The sequence below is a fragment of the Lolium rigidum genome, chromosome 2 (assembly GCF_022539505.1).
Source record: "Lolium rigidum isolate FL_2022 chromosome 2, APGP_CSIRO_Lrig_0.1, whole genome shotgun sequence".
In the NCBI taxonomy this organism is placed as follows: Eukaryota; Viridiplantae; Streptophyta; class Magnoliopsida; order Poales; family Poaceae; genus Lolium; species Lolium rigidum.
Window position 1 is genome coordinate 265,195,835 of NC_061509.1, and position 11,545 is coordinate 265,207,379.

Genomic DNA, 11,545 nt, shown 5'->3' on the forward strand with positions numbered 1-11,545 from the left:
TTTTTCTCGTGTCAAACAAATTGGCACGCCCGGTGGGACCTGATTCTCCTCCCATCTTTGCTTCGTTGTGGTCTTCAAAAGTCGTCTTCGCCCGCTCATCCAATCCACACAACATCCTGCATGAGAATCCACCAGCGTCGATCTCCGCTGATCAAGGATTCTCTTCATGCCCGGGACTCTCCCGCGCCAACGCCTCGGAGCCTTGGGGGATCCACTTCAGAGCCATGTTGCCGCCCATGGTCACCATCACGCATCACACCAAGACGTACATGCAGCAGACCCAGGAGCCGGCGCAGTCCCAAATTGTGTGGTCCAAGAAGGCACAAAGGCGAGCATCCGCCACGGCACAGAAGGAGCACCGCGAGCTAATGCGAGGCACGCACCCTGTTGAAGGAGTCAACGAGGGCCGGCATCAAGGGCAGCGCGGAGGCCTTCCAACGCCTCCATGCCAAGACCATCAGCAAGAAGGCGAGTGCGGCGTCACCTTGCGCTAGTGCTCCAACTTTGCGCAGCAAAGTCGAGCTCCTCAAAGGCTTGGAGGACGCTTCATAGAATTTGCGGAGGCTCGTGACGAACGCGCGTACGTCCGATAGCCCGCATCTACTGCGCAACTACAGGAGGAAGTACCGCAAGGTACAACAACTCCACCGACAAATGAGGTCTCGCATTGCTCAGAACGCGGTGCTATACGAGGATTGGTCCTTCGGCGCTAAGGACCTTGCAGCCAAGGTGCTCGCGCGTGACTTGCTCCCTGGCGAACATGCGAGCGAGGGACGAGCCATAATGAAAGAGTTATGGAAACGGCGCTCGTGCAAAGCGCCTTTTCTGCCAGGCTATACGGCCCACACCAACTCCGAAGATGCTCGGTGAGGCATGTGCGTACCATGCTTCCACATCTCGGCGATCGACGACCGACCCATCCCCAATGACAACAGGTTCGCCATTCTGCGGAGCGAGGCACCTGCACCACGCGGAGAGGACCTGCGGAAGGAGTTTCGTCGGCTACAGGAGCATATGGACCATATCCAAAGGCGGCTCCATGAGCAAGGAGCGCCAAGTTCGTCATCAAGACAAGTTAGGGGCAGGATGAGATGCCAAGATCCTAGCACCGTCCTCAACTTTAGCGCCAAACTTTGGGGCCTCGACGACAAGCTTCACCCACCCTACATGTTCAACGGGGGCATCCTAACATGCCCCCATGTTGGAACCGGTTTTCACGTCACCAAGAGGACGGGAGGAACCCTCGTCCCACTCTACGTGGAGACCCCGGGATCCTCCACGAGCTCCACTTCTTCCTCAACCTTCATCACCTGCTAGGCATGGGGACCAACTTCAGGTGCAACCTTTGAGGGAAGCACCCACCTCATCCATGAGGCGAACTGCACCGCCGCATCCACCTACAGCGTTGGTGCCTCCAAGAACCCATGGAGCTCCCACGTGCCGAAGAAACCGCTGAGTTCTATAAAAAGAACTTGAGGACTTGGTTCTTTTGGAGCCGCAGGAACCTCGGGCATAGAAGATCTTTCTCGACTACGCAACAAGACTACAAGCCCTCCTTCCCGGAAGGGATGGGGAGTTCTGCTCCAATCTGCGCCATGGGAGCTCTACTTCGACGGTGCTTCCCGCACGGAGGTTGACCCCGACGGAACTCCTAGGCGCAGAGCAGGGGCATGACTGGTGTTCAAGACACCACAAGGAGGGGTGATGTACCACTCATTCTCCCTCCTCAAGGAAGAGTGCTCCAACAACAAGGCGGAGTACGAGGCGCTCATCTTCGGCCTTCTTCTAGCGCTCTCCATGGAAGTCCGTTCCTTACGAGCCTATGGAGATTCTCAACTAATCGTTCGGCAAGTCAACGACATCTATGAGGTACGCAAGCCTGAACTGGTGCCGTACTACAACGCGGCCCGGAAGCTCATGGAGAAATTTCAACAAGTCGAAGTGCTCCATGTTCCGCGAAGCAGGAATGCACCTGCCGACGCGTTGGCGAAACTGGCATCGGCGGTGGTTCTCCCAAGTGACAAATCCACGCAAGTGACGGTTGAAGAACAGTGGCTTCTTCCCGATGTCTTGGAGCTCGTCCCGGAGGAAGGCGAAGTCAATACCATCACGACAAATGCTGTGGAGGAGGACGAGTGGCTGCAACCCTTCCTCGACTACTTCAAGCACGACAGCCTCCCCGATGACCCCGTCAAGAGGCGCCAACTGCAGCGACGACTCCCGTTCTATGTCTATAAGGCCGGCGTCTTGTATAGACGGTCTCATGGGCAGGAGATTTTACTTCGGTGTGTCAACCGAGGTGAAGCTGAGAAGATCCTGCAGGAGATGCACCACGGAGTTTGCGGTGGCCACCAAGGCGGGGCCAAAATGTACCATGGCATACGCCTAGCTGGGTACTATTGGCCCGGCATCATGTCCGACTGTCTCCGGGTGGCCAAGTCATTCCATGGTTGCCAAATCCATGGCGACTTCAAGCATCAGCCGCCAGCTCCTCTACACCCCACCATTCCCGCATGGCCATTCGATGCTTGGGGCATCGACGTCATCGGCCCTATTGACCCACCATCTTCCGGGGGACATCGCTTCATCCTTGCAGCGACCGACTACTTCTCCAAGTGGGCAGAGGCTGTCCCGCTGCGGGAGGTGAAGAGCGACAACGTCATCAACTTCCTAGAGCGAAATATCATATATCGCTTTGGGATTCCACACCGCATCACCTCCGACAACGCCAAGGCTTTCAAGTCCAATAAGATGCACAGGTTCATGGCGAAGTACAAGATCAAGTGGAACTACTCCACCGGCTACTACCCTCAAGCAAACGGAGCCATTGAAGCCTTCAACAAGACGCTTGGCAAGATACTCAAGAAGACGGTGACAAGACATAGAAGAGACTGGCCTGACCGTCTCTTCGAGTCTTTATGGGTGTACCGCGTTACGGTCCATACCCCAACTCAAGCTACTCCCTACTCCCTGGTCTATGGGAGTGAAGCGGTTCTTCCATTGGAGGTCCAGCTACCCTCTCTACGGGTGGCTATCCAAGACGAACTCACCAAAGACGAGCAGGTACACTTGCGGTTTCAGGAGCTCGACGCCCTGGAAGAGGAGCGACTTCATGCCCTACAAAATCTGGAACTTTATCGCCAGAACATGGTGAGAGCTTATGACAAGCTCGTCAAGCGGCGCGTCTTCCGGAAAGGCGAGCTGGTCCTTGTGCTAAGGCGCCCCATCGTCGTCACACACAAGACGAAGGGGAAGTTCGAGCCGAAGTGGGAAGGACCATACGCCATCGAGCAAGTCTACGACAGGGGTGCATACCAGCTGGTCGATCCTCAGGGAGCCCGGCCCATGCCTCCAATCAATGGAAGGTTCCTCAAAAAATATTTTTGCTAAACATTTGCCTCTTCCATTTCTTTTTTTTTAATGGGGAATCCTCTGTCGGCTCGATCTATGGTGCATTCTTATATGCATAGCGTGGATATTTATTTTCCCCATTTTAAAACGGACCATGTCCAACAAAAAAATTGGCTTTCCCCCAACACACCACGCTTGTGATTGAAGATTTGGCTACCCTGGGGCTTGTCGGAGGGTGGCACAATGTGTCAAGCTGCAAGTTGAGCGGCTCTTACACCCATAAAGCACGGCACGTACCAAGTGTATGCTTTCGTAGGCAGTGGAGAAGATTACTTGGGCACTTCATCGTACCGAGGCTCCGCGCCCCATGCTTCCTGGCGTGCCACTCTCTCACAGAGGCTCACGCTCCGGGGAAGACCTTAGGATAAAGATCATGAAAGGCCTGCCCAACTCAGCACAAGTTGGACTAGGTGTGGAGCCACGTGACAACCCTGGGGCGTGCCACCATAAGCTCCAGATAAAGTGCCAGAGGGTTTCGTAGTCCACCAAGGTGAATGGTTGCCTTCCAAGTTCTCAAGATGGGTCCCCAAGAAAGCGAAGAAGAATCCCAAAAGTTCAAGCAGAGAAGAATTACAAAGAAGCTCAAGCAAACAAAAACTCCAAAAGAAGTACAAGCAATCTCATGAAGTCCATGGTCCTTCAAATGGCCCGTACAAGCAACCCTCACAAGATGGCAAACATCCAGAAAATCCAAGAATCAAGTATAAAGGTCGCGAAGATCAAGGGAACCATTGGAAAGAAGGCGGAAGGTAGCTATTCACCACCCCTCAAGAAGGCATGGAAACTCCCAAGTTATTGTCCCAAAGCCATTCAGCCCCGTCCTACCATGCCCAAGCCTCTGGGTCCGTGGGGCATCATGCTGGGGGCATGCTGAGCTGTGGGGTTCCTCGGTACCATGATGGGCTAGGGTATGACTCTCTACTGCCTCTCGGAAGCATCTCCGAATACGGCGTCTTCACACACACGTACACGTAAGGACAAGTTACAATCATCATGGTCTTTCGACGGTTCCCAATGATAAGTCCCTCGGTGGCCTTCTCGGATATCACACATATAGTTAGTGTATAACGGGAAGCCAACATTTTAAAAACCCCAAACCAAAACCGTGTTTTTGTTTTACTCGATATCTTGCTCAGTGTTTCCTTTCTCTTGTTTGCTTTACACCTCGAACCCGAGAAAGTACAGGAGCAGGCTTTTTACAATTTGAATGGCGACTCGGCACCCATGATGGTGGGCTCGCCTCGACCTTCAAATATCTACACCGACCTACTTCGGCAATACCGAGGCGGTGCTGACGCCGATGACTTTCCGATGGCACATCTTCATCAACACATGAAGATAAGGGAGCAGTGCAGCGCGCCAGTGCGGCTAGCGTGAATCTGTGAAACCCTTCAATCTAGCTGGCTGGCACCATGATGGCTACATGCTCCCGGCTAGATTGATAAAATATCTCCACGACATGGCATGTTATTTCGCCGTTGAATGAAGATGAAGGAAGACTAGCTGGTTGGTTGGCATCGCACACGATCCCAATCGGTTTTCTTCAAAATGTGTAAGCGGAAGTACCTTCCTGTACCAATATACATCAACACCCGGCAGCCGCGACACTGCCTCTACATCGACACCCGCCAGTCGCGACACTGCCTCTACGTCAACGCTCGGCAGCCGCACACTGGCTCGGGGCAGACGCGACATCCATCTACATCAACGCTCGGCACTCGCGACACTGCCTCTACATCAACATTTGGCACTCGCGACACCCCCTCTACATCAACGCTTGGCACTCGTGACACTGCATCTACGTCAACATTCGGCGGTTGCGACACCTCCGCAACTCGGAATATCATCTACATCAACAACGAATCTAGTGTTGCCCAAGATGCGAAGGTTCACGCTGCACAAATTAATACTATTGCGTCGGAACTTTCGCCAAGCCAAGGTAGCCTTGCTTCGCGCGCGACCTCGCCTTGGCGAGGGGCATTTGTTCGACGCGTTTTCGTAAAAAAATAGCAAGTTGAACTGGTACCAAATAACAAAAAGCTGCGTATATGTACACATGGAACTAGTCATTTGTTTGATCAGTTTAACATGTGCATATGCATGAAGCTAGCAAGACCATCGACCGGCCCATCCAACATACATGCATGGTGTATGTGTACGTGCCAGAATATTGAGGCATAGGTGTACAGTCCGGCCGGCCGGCAGCGTGCACGTACGCCGTATTATCTACTGCCTCAAATACACAAGATATTTCAGGCCAGCTGATATGCGTGGATCGATCCAGGCGATCTGATATGCCTATCTACTGCCTCAAATACACAAGATATTTCAGGCCAGCTGATATGCGTGGATCGATCCAGGCGATCTGATATGCCTAACGTCGAGGACGTTCGTCCGGCCCGCTTTTTCTGGAGAGATAACTCATGCGGGAGTTGAGATGGACCTCTCCGCTCCGCTAGCTCTCCGAAGAAGACGCACTTCCCGTCGCTATCCACGCTCTTGCTCTTGCCCATAAATATACATCTACAGCTCCTTCGATCAGGAAGGGGGAACAGCCGGAGGATGGAAGAACAGACGGAGAACACACTGCGGAGGCCATCCTACCTGGAGAGAAGAGAAGCAGCTGGGAGCTCTCGACCAGGAGACGCAGCTCTTGTTCATCGACACCATACAAGCACAACTTCCACAATCTGAACCCATCTATAATTTCCATCCTGCCCACAATACTACACATACACGGATCGATCAGGAGCAAGGAGGCCATGGAGGAGAATCTGCTTAACGGTGAGAAATACGGTTGAATCTCTCCCTCTCTCTTTGCATTACATGCACACATACACCTCGTACGGTGACGCGGAGGCCGTGAGAAACTCGCCGGGAAGACGACGGCGCCGGGGCTGCCGGCATGCAGCCTGGCACCTTCTCCAACTCCGCTACACCAACTACACCAAAGACATCGGCCCCGGGGCTGCTGGCGTGCAGCCCGGCACCCTCTCCAACTCAGCTACCATCGACGGCGCCAAACACAGCGGCACCGGGGCTGCCGACGTGTAGCCCGGCGACATCGTCAACTCCGCGAGCAACGTCCAAGGCGACGGCGTCATGGTGGCGGGGCTGCCGGTGTGTAGCCCGGCGATATCCTCATCTCCGCGAGCGACGTCCAAGGCGATGGCGTCACGGTGGCGGGGCTGCCGGTGTGTAGCCCGGCGACATCCTCATCTCCACGAGCGACGTCCAAGGCGACGGCGTCATGGTGGCTGGGCTGCCGGCGTGTAGCCCGGCGACATCCTCATCTCCGCAAGATGTGGCGACGACCTCCGTGCTGGGGCTACCGGCGCGCAGAGCGGCGCCATCTCCACCACCGAAGAGGCGCAGCGATGGCATCTATGCCAAGGCTGCCGGAGTACAACGCGGCGCCATCTTTACCACCGGCGAGGCGCAGCGATGACGTCCGTCGAGGCTGCCGGCGTACAGCGCGGTGCCATATCCATCATAGCACGAGGCGCAACGACAACTAGACGTCCGTGCCGGGGCTACCGGCGCGCAGCGCGGCGCCATCTCCACCACACCTATGGGGCGCGACAACGTCCGCGCCGGGGCTGACGGCGTGCAGCGCAACGCCATCTTCAACTCTACACCATGCCACCGACGATGACGTCGGGGCTGATGGCGTACAGCCCAGCGCCATCTGCCATGGCGAGGACGACAACGACCTTGACGGGGCTGCCGGCGTGCAGCGTGGCGCCATCTTCATCACCCGTGAGGCACGGCAACATCTTCACTGCCCATGAGACGCGGCGGTGACGTCCTTGATGAGGCGGCCGGCATGCAGCGCGGCGCCATCTCAACCACCCGCGAGGCGCGATGATGATGAGTCTGTGCCAAGGCTGCAGGCATGCAGCCCGGCGCCATCTCCACCACCCGCGAGGCGCCGATGACGACGAGTCCGCACCGAGGCTTCGGCGTGCAGCGTGGCGCCATCTCCACCACCCGCGAGGCGCGCCGACGATGACGAGTCCGCACCGAGGCTGCCGGCGTGCAGCGTGGCACCATCTTCACCACACCACGAGACGTTGCGACGACGTCCTTGGCGGGGCTGCCGGCATTCAGCGCCGCGACGACATCCGTGTAGGGGTTGCTGGCGTGTAGCCCGGTGTCATCTCCAACTCCGCAAGCGATGTCCAAGGAACGACATCGCGTAGCCCAGCGACATCTTCACCGCCCATGAGACGCGGCGGTGACGTCCTTGATGAGGCGGCCGGCGTGCAGCGCGGTGCCATCTTCACCACCCGTGAGGCGCGACGACGACGTCCGTGACGAGGCTGCCGGCTGCAGCACGGCGCCATCTTCATCACCCGTGAGGCGCGATGACGACAACCTTGATGAGGCGGCCGGCGTGCAGCGCGACGCCATCTTCAACTCTACACCATGCCGCCAACGACAACGTCGGGGCTGCCGGTGTACAGTCCGGCGCCATCCGCCATGGCGAGGACGACGCCGACCTTGACGAGGCTGCTGGCATGCATCGCGGCGCCATCGCCCTCTCCACGAGCCTCGACGATGACGTCCACGACAAGGCTGCCAGCGTGTAGCACGGCGCCATCAACACCACTCCCGCGAGCCGCGACGGACGTCCGTGATGAGGCCACCGGCGTGTATCACGGCGCCATCAACACACCCACAAGCCGTGACGACGACATCTCCACCACAGCCTCCAGGCGCGATGACAACGAGTCCGTGTCAAGGCTGCCGGCGTGCAGCGCAACGCCGTCTGCACCATGCCGCGAGGCGACAATGTCTGCGCCAAGGCTGTCGGCGTGCAGCACGGCGTCCTTTCCATGACACCCGCCAGGCGCGACGAAGGCGTTCGTGTTAGGGCTGCCCGCGCGCGTGAAGCAACGAGTGTAGCTAGCTAGCTAGTTCCTAAACTAGACTAGAGCAAACTCACTTCATCAAACGGATAAATACACCTACGTATCAGGGAGGGGCTCTACGTGCATATATGCGCCAGAGGTGCAACCTCAACTAGTACATGCGCTCATGGACCACGCGGTCCTAATCTTGGACACTCCTGTCAACGTCGAGCTGCTGCTAGCACGCGACGTCTCCACCAGCAGGCCTGAAGACGATGGCATCGTGGACTTCGGTGTACAGCTCGCCGAGGCCTCTTCTGGTGTGGAGCTTGTCGGCGTCGAGGTGTTGCCGGTGCGCAGTCCGGCCATGGACGCACTGGACTGGGCGTGACTCTCGCGGCCGCCACACCGTCGGGAGCTCGGCACGACTCATGGTGTCGTATGCGGTCAAGACCCACCAAAAGCTGGAGAGAGAATGAACTCCATGCCATCCCGCAGCTCGAGCGCCTCGCTCATCCGTGGCCTACCTACCGGCAGGAGTTGCTACTTTTCGCTCTAGACGTGCATGTACTGATGTTAAATACATCATGTATCCACGAACGTACATGGGACCAAAGGAGCGCGTGCTCTTGGCACTCTCAACTACTCCACGACCTCTCGATGAGGTTTGGAGCAAGGCGCCATACCAACCAAATCACCACCAACCTGAGAGTTATTCTAGGCGGGCGTTCGCTAGCCACATCGACGTGGCTCCACGCGGACGAACCTTCCTAGTCGTGAAAACATCTTCCACAACACTCCTCAGCCAGCCCGTGAGATGGCGTCTTTGACTACGCCGACGGCCATGAACTTGGCGTCAGGCCAAGACAAGGCGCTGACCACACCGGCCATGCCGACATGAGCGTGTGTTGGTTTTACACCGACGCCGGTCTCCCGATAATTTACTCCCGCGAGGCATACCCCTTGCGAACCCCGACGATGCCGCTAAGTCGTCAAGATGTCCTAGCTAAATGGACCGCATCATGCTACTTCAACAACAATAATCATCGCCGCTCAAGACCGACGAGGCGCGACGGCGAGGGCGGGCGAGGCCGCAGCACATGCCACGCTTACAGCGGCGCGTGTACCGACGAGGACACGAGCTCTGCCGCTGCCCACACACATCTTCACCACCATCATGCATGCAGGACGTGAAGCGAAGACGATGAAGACGACCACACGGCTTAATCGGAGGTGTCTCGCGGCGTAAACCGCGGGAGTAATTAACCGGGAGCCTTCCGAGGTCCCGGGAATCAGGAGACTGCAATCGCCCTAGTCAGGCTGGCCGCGCCAGTAGGCCACGGAGCGCACACACATATGGAAATTGTATTTGTTATCTCAAAGATTAATGAAATACTGTTCCCGCATCTCTTTCGTTACTTTGTGTATTATTATACACTGGCACGCCCGCATCTTTTTCTTTTACCAATCCCCGGTGCGCATGAGAGAAACCACGCCCTTCCGCCCTACTCGCGGGAGTCGTTCGTACATTTTTCTCGTGTCAAACAGGGACACACATACAAAAAGGAAGATAACATAGCCAAGAACAATGACCAACAAGTGGACAATAAAGAGGAAGTGAAACAAAGGGGATGCTAGCAAAATATAACCTTTTGCTATGGTCACTTCCACAACAGAAGGGAACTCCACCATGACAGCCAACTACATATGACATGGGACGTGTCAACTCTAGAGAAACTTTGCTGAAGTTAACAACAAGACAAGAGAGGACCTCCCACCCTCATAAGGGGTGTGTCGCTTCTATAGACGCCACTGCTAATCCATGTGAAAAGCTAACCCACCGAAGTGTGCCAATTGCACGAATGAAGAGGGACATCGACAAGGGTCGCCATGGTGAAGAGCGGGAGGGACTAATCCTAGGGAGCACCACAAAGAGCCATTGTCCTATGCGACCACTCTCGCAAGCAAATCATAAGCCCCATGGCACTATCAACCTAACTGACCTTGCCACCGCCATTACCATCCATTTCTGGAGACAAATGGAAAGTGGACACGATTTGGTGACTAAAGTGGAGGGTCACAAATCAGCGCAGTTCTTGTAGTGTAGTAGAAGATCAGCAAAGCAGAGCAGATCAAGCCTCAAAACTAGATCTAAGTAGAAGTTGCGTTTTGAAGAGGGAAGAACCGGTGGTCCGAGCACCGCACAACGGACAACCTCACCATGTTGGAGCCATTGGACTTTTCATGTAGCCACCCTCCCACGGCGTCGAGGAAGATGCCGGTGGAGATGGGGGCTAAAGTTTCGGCTCAAATAGCTCATGAGGAGCAACATGGGGACGTCTAATAATACCAAAATTATTTGTCACATTTATGTTCTTCAAATGAAATGGGGATATGCATCTTTGTAATGATCATCTCTAACCTCTACACCATATGAATACACCATGAAAACAAAACAAATTTGCGCCTATAGCACGCAAGGAAATACCAAGTATTTTATTGACCATCTCCGACCTCTAAACCTTATATATGAATGGATACAGCAAAAAATCAAAAGGGAGCAAAGCCCCGACCTGTGCATCAATCGATGGAAAGTTTAAATATTTAGAGTTTTACATCTAATGGATAGGTAGGGTGCACATAAAAATCACACCGGTAGAGAGTAGCTTGTAGGAGTCAAGCAATTTGTGCTGTTGCAAACTAAAAACACCGCACGAGTAATATTTGTGGCGCTGCATATTTTGGTGCGCCAGTGGTATGAGCCTACCATTGATGTGGTAGAATGAGTGCCATGCCATAACAACAAAGGACCCACGAACCAACCCAGTTGCACAACCTCCTCAGTTGCGTGGCATTTTATAAACGCAACACTAAGGTTTTTCTACCCATGGCGCATATGTTTATACCACTCCCCCACTAACTTTTCTTCTAAAATTGTAAAGCTTCTTTTATTTGTTAAAAAGGAAAATCAAGAGGAAAATAAGAACAATTGTCAAAAGTTGGCTAAACTTCTAGTGGCGTAGTGAATTGGGCCACGCTACTAGCGGCCCACACACAACACGTGGCCCGTGGCTGGCCTACCAAGACACACCACGAAAAAACCCAACGCACTCTCTCGTGCTCACCGTTCCTCTCGGTTCCCCACAAACGTGACCCAATGCCATCTCGCCCCTCGGCTCCACCCCGGCCAGCGCCGCCCCTCTCCACTCCCCACTCGCCCCACGTTGCCATCGGTTTGTGTCGTCGCCTCCATCCCGCATATGTGCCTCCGCCAACCTCAC